The 18,661-nt window shown below is 44.9% G+C and overlaps 1 long non-coding RNA gene across 1 annotated transcript in view; it reads right to left on the bottom strand.

The window, feature by feature from the left end:
* Window positions 1-6: 6 nt before the first annotated feature.
* Window positions 7-18,661, bottom strand: part of LOC128094524 (uncharacterized) — a 180,374-nt gene continuing 161,719 nt past the window's right edge. The window contains exon 10 of the long non-coding RNA XR_008212994.1: window positions 7-2,104. This is a non-coding gene — a long non-coding RNA (uncharacterized LOC128094524). The remainder of the gene's footprint in view (window positions 2,105-18,661) is intronic.

Below are 18,661 nucleotides of genomic sequence, written 5' to 3'. Positions count from 1 at the left end.
CTTCACTTAGACATTCTCCTAGTTCTAGTTTCTCAGCATGGCAACCATGGCAGTGTTTGAGTAGGTAAATCACGCATTCACTCAAAAATGTAATTCCCAGATTGCCAGAGGGTGGTCACTGAGTGGGGTATCTGAAGAAACAAAACGGGCACAGAAAAGGAGCTCCCACACTGTGATGGGCAGGACCCATGCTGGTGTCACCTGTGATCCTAGCACTCAGGAGGCAGCCAAGCTCAAGGCCAGCTTAGGCTGTACAGTGAGACCTTATCTGAAAATAATAAACAAACAAATAAATAAATATGCAGTTTCTTATCCACCAAGACCAAATGAAGAACTTGGGTTTAGGGCCACACCTAAATTTAAAATATTAATGAAAGCAGAATTGTTTTCCACCAAGAACCAGCACCCCATTTATCTGCATCCAGATTCCTTAATCTCTGAACTTTGCATATTTTTATTTTCTGTTTGCAGCTTAGATGTAACAACAGTGTATTTTGTTGAATCTAAGATACAATCAATTGTATGCTGCAATACTACTTTTCCTACTACCACGAAAGAGAAAGATGTACAGAAAGGCTATCTAATTATCTACTAAGTGTGAACACATCAGCCACAGGGCTGCATGTGCATGCGTGTCCATGTGTATGCATGCTTGTGTGAACGTGTGTGTGTGTGTGTGTGTGTGTGTGTGTGTGTGTGTGTGTCTGTGTCTGTGTGTGTGTATGTGTGTGTGACAGAGGGTGGGGGCAAGGGAATGTGCTTGTCTGAAGCTTGGCACCAGACAAAAAGAGGAAAACAAGTCTCTCCAAAACTTTTGAAGCCCAAACTAGTACGTGGGACAGTTGCAAGCCTGAATTCAAACTAGCCAATATGATCCAGAAGACCTGAAGCCGAGAGGTATATTTACAAACACCTCATATGGAAGGTGCTATCCCCTGAGAGAGGGAAAACATGCAATTTGTTCCACTGGAATAACTCACAGAGGTTAGTTGTGTCTACCAGTGTTTTTAGCACCATTAGCACATGACTTCCATGGTCCCAAAGAGGAGGAAAGCATATGGTTGTAATCAGAAGATATTTATGGGCCATCCTACAACCCTTGAGCCATAGTTCAGTCCCATTCCTGCCTGTAAGGAAGTCTAGGAGCTGTGATCTAGGAGAAAGCAGAACGACATCCATGCCACATCACAGCATGGACTCATTAAGCACACTTGGCATTGTGGATGAGAGCAGTACCTGACACCACAAAGGAACTCAGTCAATGGTTCTGATCAATAAGAACATCTCTTAATTGTTTTTAAATAATTTTAATAGAGCATCTTTTATTATTGACAATTTCACACATGTAAACAATGCATCTTAATCATATTTACCCCTAACTCTCAACCATTTTCCTATGCACCCAATACATCCCTTCCCTCTTTATGTCCTCTTCTTTTGTGTTGTTAATAACCCATGAGTCCACTTAGTGCTTCCTCACTGAACGTTGGCTTAATCTTGTGCAGGTCCTATGTGAGTGTGAGTCCTTAAATGCTGTGAGTTCATGGGTAAGATAGCCTTGCCATGTCCAGAAGATAGCATTTCACAACACTCCTGGTCCTCAGGCTATTACATTCTTTCTGACTCCTCTCGGGCTATGTTCCCCAAGCCATAGGCAGGGGGAGTTGATATAGATGTTCCATTTTGGGCTAAGCACTCAATAGTTGCTTATTCTCAGCACTTTGACCACTCTGCATTAACTGCTAAACACTGCAGACAAAAGTGTCTCTGGCCAAAGCTGAAATCAGCACTAATCTATGGTCATAAACATAAATATTTAGAAGCCAGTCTGACAACATGCCCATTTAGCAAAACAATAGTAGATTCCCCACTAGGACCTATGACCTCCTCATCTACAGGCTTTTCACAAAGTTTACAGCACCAGGCATGAATTCCCTTCTGTGGAGCAGGCCTCAAATCAAATCAGGTCACTCCCATAACCTTCATGCCACTACTGTGTTAGTGACCACATCTTACCTGGCAGGTCCGCAACATGACGTACAGGGTTTGCTACTCAGTCAGACCACTGATGGCTTTCCTTCCTGTCCGGTGCTGTGAAAGCTAGCTGTCAGAGAGGAAGTTTTCAGGTCAGTTCTTCCTTGATTTCTCTAAATGTGGCAGCTAGAGTGTGCTGTGTCTTCAACAATGGGTTTTTGCCACCTAGTTCTGGTGAGCAACCAAGAGCAATGCAAAAGCCTGTGCATTTGGGAGCACTCTGGGACTCTCTGACCAGTAACAGGTAGGAAGGTATCCGATGCCTGGCACTGAGGTTTTTATTTAATAACCCATGTCTTCTGGGGGAGTATTGTCCACACATGCAGGGTACCTATAAGAATATCTTTAATGTGTCAAAACAATTTATGTTTGAAGGTGGAATTCATTTAACAAAGGAAGTCCCCTGCTGGCATTCTCTAGTGAAGTCCCATTGTGGATTTCAAACACCAATTGGAATTTCTTAAAACAACAACAACAACAAAAAAAAAACAAACAAAAAACAGCAACTGTTTGCAGAAGCATAACATGGTAGGAGTCTAGTATTTGTACTCAGAAAGAGTACATCCTTATGAACCAGTCATCCTCTGGTTCAGTTTTCACAGACAAGCATGATGCTTTCCTGTGAGTTCTAGAAATAGTCAGCCTGGCTTTGAAAATCAGCTCTGGCCTTTACTAGTACTATGAGCTTGAGCTGACCTCTTGATGGTTCGATGATCTTTGGTTTCTGCGGTGAGGCACAAGTAATGTTAGAACCTTCTGGGAGACTGTAAGAGATAATTAAGGTAAAGAACAGGGCATACACAGGACCTGGTACATGGCAAATACAGGTCACACATGGGGCTTGCACAGGGCACAGTGAAAGGCAAATAAAGGACATAGAAGGCATAGTGCAGAGCATGCACCACACCACACAGGGTACACACATGTAGGTCACTAAGCAACTGCTGCTTTTCCTGTTGCAGTGGCTCTCAGGACAACAATCTCTTTAAGCCTGGGCTGGAATCAGGCAGAATCTTGTACACTCCTCTAGGCACTCAGAAGCTCTGGCTTACATACTGGATGGCCAGGTGACCAGATATGGGAAACTGGGATGTGTAGAGCTTTCTTTTAACAAACTCATACTTTCACCAATTCTGTTAGCATCTTTATGCTGAGAGTAACCTGAAGTCCTTGCATGCACACACACACACACACACACACACACACACACACACACACACACACACACCACACACACACACACACACGGCATGCAGCTTTAGTTCAACCACCTGGTTTCTTTTCCTTAATACCCAGTACCATGCCCCAGACATGATCACGTGCCTCATACAACTCCATACAACTCAACACAACTCCATCCTCTATGGTGGACACAACCTGCACTTAATCTTAGGTAACCACACCCTTCCAACAGTGTCAGGAATGATCTCTGAATTTTGAAAATCCAGTGTCTACTTAAAGCTCCTTAAAACCCTTTGCCTGTAGCTGCTTAGACAGGAGCCAGGAATGCCACCTCCTAGAAGGCAGCAGCATGGAGGAATTGCCAACTAGGATCAGCTTGTGGTGTTCAAAGTCAAAGAGAAGCTGCCATTCCCAATCTTCCCTCACCCACACTCATCTTAGCATCACAGAAGGGACAAACCACCACTGTTCCTCCATTCCAGACACATGTCAGCTCCCTCTCCCCAAAACAGATAGCCATCAGCTCTTCCTCACAACATCCACTCACCTGAAATTTGATCTGGAGAACAGCCTCCCTACTCAGTGTCATGTTGGATGGGAACATCACTTCCTACCACCCTGAGTGGGTCACACCATCATGATCAGCACAAATACCCACCCAAGCCACTTAGAACCCTAATTCAGAGCCTTGCATGGAGCTACAGTTTTATTTTACTGGACTTAAGTAGATAGAGGGACAACATCTATGGCAGCCATTTCTCCCCTCCATCCAGGATAGAGACTGAGACTGACTCCCATCCAAAAAAAGCAGAAGCAGCAGGAGAAGAAGTCCCCAGATGAAGGAGAAGATGAGAAATACAGAAACAGAGAACAAGTAGGAAGGTAAGACACATAGTATTTGCTGAGGGTCTCTCCAGATGTGCCTGAAGTGCTGCTATAGACCCTGATATGTTCCCTCAAAGATGTCTACTGATGTTTATAAGTGATCTTTCCAGACCCTGCCACAGATTGCTAGTCAGTCCCTTGGCTTCTGTGTCTTCTATTACCTAAAGCTCCTACCCTGCCCAAACTTATAACTTCTTTCTAATCAAGTCACTGAAAACAGGTGTTGGGGAGATGCCATGAGTCTGAACACTGTGCAAGGTCTGGAGGTGCTAACCTCTCAACACCCACTTTACAGAAAGACAAATTGAAGCCATGCAGTAGAGGCAGAGCTGTGGAAAGGGCAGCCCTGTAATCCAAACTGGGAGTCAGAGACAGCATCCTGGAGGAAGTGATACTTATTGTTCTTTAAGAATATATGGGAGTTTGGAGGTCCACAGGTGTGTACTACTACTCTACAAGCCCCTGGCCGAGTAGCCAGGCTGGGTGAACCATTCTCAAAGACCCTTGTGCCTCCTGCCCTCCGTGTTTTCTGGTGTCAGTTAGTGCCCTCCAGGTGCATTCTCCAAACTTCCTCAGATGAGGTGTGCTATGGTACATTTGACTGATGGGAATGGTGGATGCAGGCACAGGTGATATCACAGCTCTGTCTTCTCTAGCACTCCATGGTCACCAGGTCTGAGAGACAGGAGTTCAGACTCACAGAACACCTCTCCTACTTCACAGCTCTTTTCTTGCTTTTATGTTTGGGAGTCTAAAATGCATTGAGATCATGGAATAAACAGCTATGTGCTTGCTGTCCATGATTGTCCTGTGAGAATCACAACTCTGCCAAAATTCACTTTCTGTGAGAGAAATGAACCAGTAAAGGCTTCATTAAAATATCTCCCTACTCTGCAGTCACTCTTATATCTTTGTGTCTTTGTCTGCTTGTTTGTTTGTTTGCTTGCTTGCTAGTTTATTTAGATACAGGTCTCTCTACACAGTCCTGGCTGGTCTTGAACTCATGATCCTTGGCCTTCCTCCCCAGTGTTGGGATGACAGGGTATACGTCCATGCTCAGTCTATCATTCTTATTTATTTATAAAATTTTTCATTTGATTTGGTGAGAAGACATACTAGTCATAATTGTAGATAGATAGGCATATAAACAGGTTGTAGACATAGAACAAAAGCATTGCCCTTAAACCTCAGGACTGATACAAGTGCTTTGTAGCTTATTTCCCAGTTCCTTCTGCCATCCCCAACCATTAGCTTTCCAAGACAGATCCGTGCTGACATAATTGCCACATAGTAGCCTAGGCTGAAACAGTCTGTAATTTGGAGTCTACTGTTGGATGGTTTCTATTTTTACTATCACAGACATATACTGCCAGGAATGTCCCTGTGCATACTTTGAGACAACCAGGCACAAGACCAAAGCCATTATTCCAAGCTGTAGAGAACTTTCACCTTCAATGCCATCAGAGGCTGCAGAGGCCTCCTTTCCCAAGAGCTCTGATTTTGGGTTGTTCCCACTGCATGGGTAGGAGAAGCACAGGGTTACTATTTGGGTGGGAGTTCCACCTCAACCCCTGGCACCCTGTTATACATATACCCAGAGTCTGGAATGTTCTGGTGGAAGATCCACCTCAATACCCCTCCCCTATCTCTTTCCCTAAACCGGCCCCTTCAAAGCCCACCAAACACAGCTCCTCCCCCAGAGAGGCTCAAAACCACTCCCACTGGGTCTATATGCTGCATCCCGGAAAACAGACATGTGTTTCTTCCAGGCTCTTGTCCCTGTCTCCTCTCTGCAGGCCAGGGAATCACCTGGGACACTTTACCCATTAAACCGGGCCTTTTCCTAATTTGGTCTGATTTGGATAGCTGCATTGGCAGAAAGGCCTATCAGGGTGCAAGAAACTGATCAGTTACCATCCTGCTTGCAATCATTCTCCTGACAGGAAATGAGACTCTGTATGTTTCGTAGATATGGTCCCCTATTCTCAAGCACCGTTTCTGAATTTCTTCCTGCTTGGTTGTTGGGGTTGTCCTTTAACAAGAAAATATACAGGTAGGGTTTTCTTTTAGTAGCATCTGTTTGGGTTTGCTTTTCTGTTGCTGTAATAAACACTGTGACCAAAAAGCAACTTGAGGAGAAAACAGTTTATTCATCCTACAGGTTACAGTCCATCATGGAGGGAAGCAAAGGCAGGAACTGCAGGGAAATGCTGCTTACTATCTTGTTCCCGGGCTTGCAATCAGATTCCTTTCTTATACAATCCACACCTACCTGTCTAGAGACAGTTCTGCACATAGTGGGATGACACCCCCACCACACACACACACTTAAGAAAATGCCCCCAGACATACCCATAGGACAATCTGATGAAATGAAAGCAGTTCCTCAACTGAGGTTCCCTCTTCTCAGGCATGTCAAGCTGACAACCAAATCAGCCATTGCAACATGTATTATCCATACAAATTAATAGGTTTTGTCACATTTCACACACACATGCAGTCAAACCTTTCCACACCAAAGTTTTAACTAACACTGGTTATAATTTCAACTATATCTTGATATCTGATAGAAACAATATCATCCCTTTATTGTTCTATCTTAATACTTCAAGTAAATTTTAGAATGATTGGACAACTTCCATAAAATGTTGTACTGGATTTTTTTATTGGAATTGCATGGGATTTATAAATTATGGGAGGAAGTACCCCACCACCACCCAAGCTCCCCAGGTACAGCTGTTCATTTATCTAACTTGGCAGTTGCAGGAGGCAACAGTGTTCCTCCTCTGGAAGGTTCTTTTTTGTTTAGTGGTACCTTTTTCTCCATCACCCACTTGCCATCTCTTTCCTCCTACCCAGTTGGGGATGAGATCAGATTTTTCTCTTCTTCCCAGTGGCTTCCCTGCCTCTTAGAGAAAGGCATCGCTTCTGGCCTCAGTGGGTTTTCTCTTCCTCCCTTTTCTATTCATTTCATCTGCATAGTGCATCAAAAAACTCTCTCTTGTTACTCACACAACCTTTGCATAGGATAAAGCTAAGCCTGACTTATAAGACTTTCCTTACCCCCCTCCATAATTTTATTATGTCTTTATCACCACTTCCACTTGCCCCCAAAGCTATCTGCTGCCCCTGCTGTACAAACATCTGCAGCTTCTGGAATATCCTATCTTATCTAAGCCTCTCTGAGGCTGCCCACCTGGGAAGTACCCCTCGCCCACTTTCAACTAGCTGATTTCTATTTGCTATCCAACTCTAGAAAGATCTTGGCTCTGAGAGCCCCAGCAGGCTGCATTATCCATCCTAATATGGCAATAAAAGAAATGAGTAATGGTGGAAAGCAGATGGAGAGTCAATCCAAGTACACACTGGTAAGAGGAGCAGATATTCTGTAATCCTATAGTCCATCTCTGGGCCACTGACTAAACTCTTTTAGAGTTAGGATTAGGGCAGAGTGGCAAGGAGGATGCCTAACTAAGCAGTCTGGGTCAGGGGGTGGTCTCAGTTCCAGTTCTGATTTTCCAGGGTAGCCAGGAGTCTTTACTGCTCAAAGAGAACAAGCTGATTCTCAGGAAGTGATGGCTCCTGACCCAGGATGCTTAGTGTCCTCATCAGAGAGTTGGTCTATGCTGCTGGGCTTTATTATTCCTGAAATCTAACATGACTGTGGGATTAGGACAACAGGGACCTATGGGGTCTAGAGTAGGACAGTATAAAAATTGACAGTAAAATGCCTTGGTAACTCATCTCTGCATCTTCAGCTTCTAAGGGGGATGCAACAAATTGGGATTCATTGGATTCTCTGAGTGCCAATCGTGCCTATGACAGGACAAAGCACGTAGTAGGCACCATCAGGAGCTGTACCATGAACAGACGAAAGTACAGAGGCAATGAGCAGTTGCAAATATAGCTTGGGCACAAAGACACAGGTGTCCTGTCTGAGGAACACTGGAGCTCCAGTTTATTCTCCAGGCTGGGGGGAGGGGCAGCCGCATCTGTGTGCCTGGCTACACCTCCCCCCATTACCTCATTCATCCTTCCTGCCCAGGAGCGGGCTGAGGAGCTCACAGAGGACTGGAGGTGATGTCTGCCTGTGGCAAAAGGCATGCATAAAAATGCAAATGCAGGCTCCTTCCCTCCCTCCACTCATACATCCCTCTCAGACAGATAAAAAGGAAAATGTGCCGCCGAGGACAGAGCCCCTCTGGGTAAGAAAGCAATAGCAAAGTGACAAATGCCGTGTGGGTTTAAGAAAAGTCCCTCATGGTTACAGACCCACTGGGAAATGAGGCTGACAAATGCACACCCCACCTCCTCCCTACACCCGATTCCTTTGAAATAACTTCGGCCCTGAAAAGAGAGAAAGAAGGAAATAACTCAAAGATTTTAAAAGCAAAGTTTGTGTCTGCAAACCAAATGGGCTGAATTTTTATAGGCTCGTTTGGACGAGTATGAAAAATCCAGTTGTTGTAGGCAGGAGCCTCTTTCAGGAGGCTGGGAAGAGGAAGGAAGGGACCACCTGAAGACTGGGCTCCTCCACCTTCCTCCCTCCTAGCACTAAGCCCTGCTCTCTGGTCCCTGCTCCTCCCTGGGGGCTGCTGAGCTCAAGGCAAGGCTTCCTCCTCTGCTCTGCACCAGGGTCTGTGCCAGGCACAATGGAGACACTGGAGGAGGACAGTTTCCACACTTTCAGGGACACTCTAGCACATTAAATGTGCCAGTCATCTTGGCTCCTTGCAGTCTTCACCATGTGCCAGGAGCTCCTCCAAACCCTTGCATATGTTTCCTCCTTCCATCCTCACAGCTGTTCCAAGGGAGGCCTTCTTACTCCCTCTCATTTACAGATGTGGAAACTGAGGCAAAGAGAACCTTGTACAACATGGAGGTGGAGGATTTAAGCTCTGTCTGGCTTGAAGTCCACCAAGGTAGATGTTACAGGATACTGTCTGCCTCCTCTTGGCTAATGGCTCAGTGTTGCCCTTTATTTGAGCCCAGAGACACCGTGGACACCTCCAGGGTCCTGATAGGGATGTGAAAGTCCAGTTCTTTGCTGAATGGAGTGATTGATGGTACCATATCTGCTCCTGAGCTCCCAGGGTGCCAAGTGGTAACTTCAGTGAAGCCTGAAATGTGGCTTGGCTTCACCCTGGTTCTCTCACCTTCTCTTTCTCTGGAAAGCAGGAGAGTGCTTCCTCTGCAAGTGGCACCCAACTCTGGAGACCTCATGGTTCAACTCTGCAGCCCGTTAGGCAGGCAAAAACCATAGCTCAGCAGTGATATTGCCAATGATGGCCACCTGGATTTTACTGGGCCTCCAAGAGACCACAATCTACAGCCCAAGTGACTCATACCTCAGATCACCTGACTGCAAAAGAAACAAAGATCACAGAACATAGTGTCTCCATAAACACCATAAGTAATTGAGTAATTTACATGGGGGTTAATAATGAGGCACAATAGAAATTGGTATGATCCCTTTTTTACTCAGATATATGAGATGGAGTCTTCTATAGCCTAGACTGGCCTCAAACTTGCTATATAGTTAAGGATAACCTTTAGTTCATTATCCTCCTGCCTCTACTTCCTGCCTCTATCTCCTGTGCTGGGATTACAGGCATGCTCCATCATGCCTGACAATTTTTCTTCTATAAACTTCACAGTTAAGACACATTGATGCTTCTGAGAGCTACACACTATCCTGGGTTTCTCCCTTTCCCTCTCAACTGGGAGCCTTTGCCCTCCTTCCAGTGTGAGTTACAAGCTGAGGTAAGCACCTGCTAGAACCGAGAGCCCTGTGACATGCAGGGTGTGAGTGAACTGCTGTTCTTTCCTCCTTGTCAAGTCTGCAGCAGAAATGAGATAACATCCAGCCACAGCCTTAGACTCCACTGCCCCCACCCCCTGCCATGCCCCCTAATGAATCGTATTCACTGGGAAAGACAATGGAATCCCTACATGGCACCTGCTGCTCTAATGAGAACCAGGCTGCCTCGTTTGGCAGACATTTGCATGAGAACAGTCTCCATCTGGGAAGATTGCAGGACACCAATCCTGGAGATGCAGTAAGAGGTTGGGAGGAAGCTGTTTGAAGGGCAAACCAACAGTTGGGGATAAGGGGAGGGCTCATCTCCTAAAGAGGAAGGTCATGACTCTGTCCACCAGGAGCAACACAGCTATAACAGCTTGGGGCAGACTGTCCCCATGACCTCTTGGGAATAGAACTTTCCTCCAAGGGAGGCTCATTGTTGGGTGGCATAGGGCAGCCAGAGCGGAGCCTCCTACCACCATTCACAAAGGGCTGAGATTTCTTGTGACAAGTGACTTCCCTCTTTACAAAGGAAGCTTGAAAAGACAATGCCTTTGTTTAGTATTGGTGGCAGTGGCCTTAAAGTCAGCAGACCTTATAGAAAGCCTAGTATATGAGTGGTTTGGAACAATCAGTCGCTCTGTCTCTCTTCCTGCACTTGTGATGTGGCACACATAGAAAGAAATGAATCTTTTTGTTTTTTTAAGTACTAGGGGTTGAACATAGGGCCTATACATGCTAAGCAAATGATTTAACACTGAGCCACACACTCCAGGCTGGTGTTCTACCTCTGAGCTCCACCATCACAGAGAGAGAGGACGGTGAGTTGCCCAATGAAAATGCATACAAAAGAAAAGGCATGGGTGCTGCCTGGAAAGGGGTGAGGTGCTCACCACTGGGGAGCACAGTAGCTGCTTTAGAGGGTGTCTGAAGAGACAGTGGTAGAGTGTTTGGGTATCCTAAACCTGCTCCACCACTGGAAAGGTGGAAGGGTAGGGGCTGGGGGAAGGTGCTGGGTTATGGTTATGTTGCTTTCTCCTTTTTGGGATACTCTTGCCTCTTTGGTCTTAAATTTATCTCTATTGAGAGGCCCTACTTGTCAGAGGTTGCTGTCTGGACAGCTCTCTCAGAGCTTGGTGCAATATGGAGGACCCCTGTCCCCCCTTCCCTGCGAGAACTTCCTGCTCTCTACCTAACCTTATTTGGAGAATGTCTCTAGGCCCAGGTGCCTGACTTATCTCAAATGTGGCCCTTGACACAGTTTGCTGCAAAAGCTCCTCCCCTGCTGTCCATATGGTAATCAGACATTGTGCTAGGAGCCTTAAGATAGGACTGTGCTGTCACATATGGTAACTAGACATTGTAGTAGGAGCTTTATGATAGGAGTGTGCTGCCTAATGTGAATTAGGTGATGTTCCAGCTGCTGTCCCTGTCTTATACATCTCCCTCACTCCGGAATAAAGTTGAGCTGTAACATGAAGCAGTCTCCTGGAAGGCTATTTCCATTGTATTCATAGGCTGAACAAAGCCCTGCTTATGACTTCTGCCCCCTTTGCCCTCATGGCCCAGTGGCCAGCACACCACAGGGAAGGAAAAGAACTTCATATCTCAAAATGGAATGTCTGCTATTTTATCTGCTTATGAACTTCTGCCTTACTGGAGATAAGAACAGATATAGTGAATGGTGCTAAAATGTACGTGTATGTGTATGTATGTGTGTGTATGTATGAGACAGAGAGATGAAGGTTTGTGTGTGTGTGTGTATGTGTGACAAAGAGAGAGGTATTTATGTAAGTATGTGTATATGGTATGTATACATGTGGTGTGGGTATGTATGAAGTGTGTGTGAGAGAGAGAGACAGAGACAGAGAGATGGAAATGTATATATATGTGTGATGTGTGTGTGAATGTATTTTCTGTATGTGTGTGTACATATATGTGTGTGGGCTGTGAATATACATAACATATATTCACACATGTATATGTTAGTGTGGGGATGTATGTGTGTGTGCAGTGCATATGTATATCCACATGTGTATTTGTGAGGAGGTGTATGTTTTGGTATGTATGTGTATATATGTGTTGTATGTGATATGTACATATGTGTATATACAGTGTGATATATATATATATGTATGTATGTATGTATGTGGTGTGTGTAGTATATGTATGTGGTATGCTTTCCAATTAAGCCAGCAAGACATGGGGGAGTCAGATGTACAGAATGGAGGAGAGGTAAAGAAAGAACCATATGGCAGAACATAGATTAATAGAAACAGGTTAATTTAAGTTATAAGAGCTAGTTGGGGACAAGCCTAAGCTAAAGGTCAAGCTTTCATAATTAATAATAAGTCTCCATGTCATTATTTTTGGGCTGGTGGTTCAAAGAAAATCTGACAAGAAAGTCTAACTACAGTATGGTGTATGTTATGGTGTATGTGTGTTGTAGTATATTATTTTAACTAGGCAAAGATGTGATACATTTGTTTATGCTGCAGAATATTACTTTAACTGTGTAAAGGTGTTTTCCTTTTATTTATGCTGCATTTGTTTAACAGTGTAAGGATGTATGTTTCATTATGTAAAGATATGTTGTGTTTGTTTTGCCTTGCCTGCCTAAGGCACCTGATTGGTCTAATAAAGAGCTGAATGGCCAATAGCTAGACAGGAAAGGGATAAACAAGACTGGCAGGCAGAGAGAATAATAGGAGGAGGAATCTAGGCTTGAGAGAAGAGGAGAGGAGAGGAGGAGAGGGGAGGGGAGAGGAGAGGAGAGGAGAGGAGAGGAGAGGAGAGAAGAGAAGAGAAGAGAAGAGAAGAGAAGAGAAGAGAAGAGAAGAGAAGAGAAGAGAAGAATGAAACAAGGAGGTGGGAACAAGGAACATGCCTGGGACAAGAAGCCAGGCAGATGACAGACAGACAGACAGACAGAGAAGCAGTGAAAGTAAGATATACAGAAGTAAAAAAAAAAAAGGCAGTAAGTCCTGAGACAAAAGATAGATAAAGAGAAATAGGTTAATTGAAGTTAAAAGAGCTAGCCAGAAATGTAGCTAAGCTAGGACGAGCATTCAAAACTAGTAATAAGTCTGTGTCATGATTTGGGAGCTGTTTGGTGGCCCCCAAAAAGAAAAAGTCTGGTGTGTGTGTGTGTGTGTGTGTGTGTGTGTGTGTGTGTGTGAGAGAGAGAGAGAGAGAGAGAGAGAGAGAGAGAGAGAGAGAGAGAATGTATGTATGTATGAGTGTATATGAGTCTGTGTGAGAGTGTATGTATGTATGAGTGTGTGTGTGTGTACGGGGGTGGAGCTGGAATAAGGCCCACTAGAGTAAAAACAGTAATTTAGAAAGCTGTTTGGAAGTGGCTTCAAAGTTCAGGATAAACAAGCTTTGGTTGGAAGCATTTGCAGTAGCAGAGAAGGGGAGAGCAAATGAACACTAACACAGCTCTGGTATTCCAGAATGCAACAGCACTGAGAGTGAGTGAGCAGAGTAAATAACAGAATTCCATTTTACAGAAAAAATGTCAATGCCCAGGGTCCAGGGTGATGCACTCAGGGGCAAACATGGTGCCATCAACCTCTCAACAGCAAGTATAGAGAGCCCTCTTAGCATGGCCAATGAACTACCAGGTGGTACCATCAGTGCTGCTGATGCAAACAAAAAGTTTCGATTATTACCCCATGGGAGGGCTGAGACACTCATCTCTGGGTGCTGAGGCTGTGGTGGCAACTATTAAATTGTGTTTATGGGAATAATTTTGCCCTAAGGGGTCATAATTCACCATTGATCAATAACCAATCAATCTACCTGCTTTGCACATCACAACACCTACAGATCTGTCCACAGAAAGAAAAGAGGGAGAAAGACGGTGTGTGCACTAGGAAGAGATGACAGGAGAGCAGACTAATGCAAGCACTTAGGCTGGTCATTACGTAAGCATTGACTTTTTCATTATTATTTTAAGGGAAACATTTTGTGTGATAATGCTGAGTCCATTAAAGTGAAAAGTGGGGGAGGGTGTTGCAACTTGTAGACTTGGCTTGAAAGGACTGGGTAGGAAGGAGGATCCAGTAGAGCCTCTCTGTACAGGCCTCTTTATCCCAATGCCTGCAGCTTGTGCACCAGCAATAGAGTCTAACAGGAAACCTAAGCCTTACTGAGACACAATACCTCAGGGTTCTTAAGGCTACCTGTCAGGTTAAAAATTGAAACAGTTGCTCCCAACACAGAAATGTGCCAAGTCCCAGGCATCTGGACTTGAAGAATTTGTGCCATTCTGGAGCACAGATGAGGCTGAGTTGTGGGAGGTGGTATGGGTTATGAAGTGGGGGTGGGGAAACAGGGGTATTGGAGGGTGGGGGTGGGAGGGTGGTGCTCTGGAGAGATTAGGCTGAACTCTCCAGCAAGACTCAGATCCCCTATTTCATCAAGGGATCTGCAGCCCTGACTCCCTAGAATGAGTCAAGCATTCTACTATTCAGAGTCACGAGCTTCCCTCAGGCCACATCCAGCTCCCTGGTCCCCTGTACAATCTCAGATCCAGAGGATGAGGTCTCTAGGGACTCTAAGCAATTTTACCAGTTTTCATAATGTTCTTCTAAGGACCTTTGCAAATCAACCCTGGCAAATCCCTCTCCTGCAGACTATCCTGGCCTGGAAGTCTGAGCCTTCTGAAATGCCACCCCTTCTCAGCACATGAATGACCATGTTGCCTCTGTTCCCAGCAATCATCAGCGGCCCACATGGGACTAATCTAGAGTCACTTCAGGGCTTCTTCACTGAGCTCAGCCTCAGCTCATTTGTGTGACCAACCTAACGGAGTGGGCTGGAGGAGGCTGGAACCTTGCCAGCTGGCTCTCAGGTCTGGTCTTAGTGGCCTGCACGTTCCACTCAGTAGATCAGAAGCTGGCAACAATTCCTATCCCTGGGTCTTAGCTCATATTAAAGACACATTTCCTAGCTAAGGAACTGATCTCTCTTCTCCAGAGCCAACTAAGATGTACGTACCACCCCAATGGCCTACTCCCAGCCACCTGGTCACCATGGCAGAGCAGAGATGAACAAACAAAGGATGGAATCTAGAGTGCTTTAAAACACAGGACTTGCAGTTGCTATGTTGAAGCCTCCAGTCTCCCAAAGCTGACACCTCTTGTGTTACTCCACTCAGAATGTGAATGTGTTGCTCAGAGGGTGACGCTCACCACTGTCCGAATTACATGGAGGCAAACAGCTTGCCACAAACAATTCTTCCCTGGATGTCTTGTTCTTCCCCCTTTACTGTTTCCCACCCAATTCATTTTCTCTGTTGAGGATAAACCTGATTCTAGAACTCACCTTCCTAAATAGCTCCCCCACCCCTATCCCCTGTGTGTGTGTGTGTGTGTGTGTGTGTGTGTGTGTGTGTCCCTTCAGATTGATTTCAGTACATATCATCAAGAAAACCCACAGTACTGGTTCCATTAGCAAACAGTTAAAGGTGACATATTGTGTTTAAATAGTCTCCTGGGGAGTGACAGATGCCTTCCTGGGTGAGGTAAACAGGGAAACTGCACCCAGAGGACAAAAGAGGCCAGGCCCTATTGCTGGAGCAACACTAATGAGCCTCAAGGCCTCTGCACAGGAGGACTTGACCTCCCCAGGATGTATTGGGGACTAGAAAACACTAGTTGGCTGCTCTTCAGTCTTGGGGCAGAAAGCAGGGGCTTGAGGTTCGTCCAGAGAAGCCAGCCCACTGGCATGTGTCTCGGAGGGCTGCTCACCATGCTGTGACAGCAGTAGAGACAGCTGGGAGGTGACACAGTCAACACTTTTCTAGTTAATTAACTAAATACATACTGTCTGTAGCCTCCGTGTGAGTAGGTTTTCGGATGAAAAGTGCCAATTTTCTTACATTTTTATGTCCAAACTACTTTCCTTGGTGGCTCTTATTTGCCTTTTCTCATCTGTTAAGTGGAGTAAATTTGTGGCTTAGCTGAAAGGCTTAGAGTGACAGGGACATGGAACCACGGATTTAGACAAATGATAGTTCCTGGTCTCTGGAGACTTAACTCTCTACTTTTTCCAGCACTTGAGAAGCAGGCAGGTCTGCAGGAGAGACTCACTGCTGTTTCTGGTGCATGGATCATGTGTTTATCAGATACACATTCCTTAAAGCCTGCTTAATGCTTAGAAGTAATGTACTTTAGGGCCAGGGAGGTGGCTCAGAGGGTTAAGACACTTGCCACCAAGCCTGACTGAGTTCAATCCCTTACACGCCCTATATGGTAAAAGGCCTCCTGACCAACCCTCCTCCAACATACACTAGATTAAATAAATGTCATTTTCACTTTTCTTTTATGGCTCCTGGTTAAGTCTAGTACACTCCAGTGGATACTCAGGAGTATATGGGCAGCACAAATTAGACTCAATGGGTTATTAGTTTATAAGTGAACATGATGCTTGTGGGGTAGGAAGGGGTAGGTAGGTCTGGGAGCAGTCGGGGCAGTAATGAGGGAAATGAACATGCTAAAAATATATTGTATGAAATTCTCAAAGAATTAATAAAAATACTTTTTTTTAAGCAGTCATGCACCTTGGATTTTGTGTTTTTTTTCAGAATTCCCGTTAAAATTCTCAGTATGTTATTAAGAGGTGGGACTTTGGGGAGGAGGGGATTCCTATCTGTATTAGTTACTTCTGTATTGCTCTGACCAAAGCACCAGACAGAAGGGGGAAAGATGTATTCTGGCTCCTGGTTTCAGAAATTTCTGTTCAGTTTCTTGGCCTCAAGAGCTTGTTGTGTAACAGTTTCCTCCAAGATTGAAACATTCCATCCTGCAGGAAGCTCCTTAAATCAGATGGGAAATCATTCAAAGTAACTTTCAGGAAGTTCCTGAAACTAACCAGATTCACTAGGCCCCTTGTCTTAGTTCCGGTTTTATTGCTGTGAAGATATACCACCACCATGGCAATGTTTATAAAGGAAACATTTCATCGGTGCTGGTTTACATTTCAGAGACTTATTCCATTACTGTCATAGCAGCATGCAGGCAGACATGGTATTGGCGAGGTAGCTGAGAATTCTACATCTTGATCTGCAGGCAGCGGGAACTGACCGTGACACACTTCCTCCAACAAAGCCACACCTCCTAATAGTGGCACTCCCTATGGACCTATATAGGGGCCATTTTTATTCAAACCACCATACCCCTCCTCCCAGAGTAAGCAATAAAGATGGCTTAGGGTCGCTTTCAGACAAGCCAAGCTGCAAAGAAGACTCTGAGACCAGACCAGTTGCCTGGAAGAGGTTGAGACCAACTGAGTCACTTGGAAAGGGCACTTTACAACCTGTTGTGTTACTTGCAGGTTGTTCAGTGTACTTCAGGTTCCCAGCTTTTATGAGCTGTCACTCAAACTGGGGTAAACTTTGGTGATGCAGTTATATTTGAGTCATTTCTGTTCCTGTAAGTAACCGCTCACCCATATTCCTGCAAGTAACCTCAATAAGACTCATTGAACCAATGAACCACCAAGCTGGACATTGATGGTATCCATACTCCGGTCTATAGCAGTCTCCCTGTCTGGGGTAAAAAAAATGTGTGTTGAGTCTCCTCAGGAAAAGTCTTGACACACAACACTTGAACACATGATGTGGGGAGCCTGTGGCAGAAAAGAGTCATGGCAGTCAGGAAGCAGAGAAACAGAAGCGTCAATGCCTGCTAGCATTCTTCTTTTACTCTTTTGTTCTATCTAAGGCCTCAGCCCATGAAATTCTGCCTCCCCTAGCTAGGGAGGGTCCTTTCTCATCAGTCAATCCTCCCTGGAAACATCCTTAACAGTTACTCTAAGAGGTGTCACTTACCAATCTCCCAGGTGATTCTAAAACAACTCAAGTTGATTGTTATGGTGTGAATTTGAAAATTACTCCCAGGCTAAGGTTTTTAATAATTGATTCCACTTCTTTGGAGGCTATGTATCCTTTAGGTATAGGAGGTGAGGCATCAATGGTGGAATGGGTCAAATGGCCAGGAATTTGAAGGTGATACCTGCCTCTGGTTCCAATGTGCATTCTCTGCTTCCTGATTCATACTATGTGAAAACCCTGCTGGCTCCCACTCCCACCACTATTCTTTCCTTGCCACTCTGGGATGAAGCCTTGATGAAACTGTCCTGTAAATAGTTTCTCTGGGGTATTTTAGTCTTAGTGGCACAAACTGTTATGGATCTGGAGTCACTCAGAGATTCACCATAACCATGGATACGTCTTAAGAAGAAGAAGTCTGGCTGGGCAGTGGTTGGTGCACGCCTTTAATCCCAGCACTTGGGAGGCAGGGCCAGGCAGATCTCTGTGAGTTCAAGGCCAGCCTGGTCTACGGAGTGAGATCCAGGACATGCACCAAAACTATACAGAGAAACCCTGTCTCAAAAAACCAAAAAAAAAAAAAAAAAAAAGAAGAAGAAGAAGAAGTTTGTATTTAGATAATGGCACCAGGCACCTAGCACCAGAAATAAACATGAGAGTGCTCCCAAGATGCAGCATCTAGTCATATCAGCCCAGGGCTTATAAATGCAAAACCCACAAAGTTACAGTTCAGGGATGGGTTAGCTCATATGCTGTCTTTTTGTAAGAAGAACTTGATTTTGTAAACAGATGTTTGCAGACCTCCTTGGTTATCTTGAGTAAACAAGCAGTTTTTACAAAAGCAGAAATAGCAGTTACTCTCATGACCCATGCAAGAGCAGCAAATTTTACAAAATTTTTCACAATGTCTGTGAAAAAAA

Source organism: Peromyscus californicus, unplaced genomic scaffold, assembly GCF_007827085.1.
Source record: "Peromyscus californicus insignis strain IS unplaced genomic scaffold, ASM782708v3 Scaffold_4__1_contigs__length_199733344, whole genome shotgun sequence".
Taxonomy (NCBI): domain Eukaryota; kingdom Metazoa; phylum Chordata; class Mammalia; order Rodentia; family Cricetidae; genus Peromyscus; species Peromyscus californicus.
The sequence above is the reverse complement of the archived record's forward strand: the minus strand, read 5'-3'. Positions and strand labels throughout refer to the sequence as shown.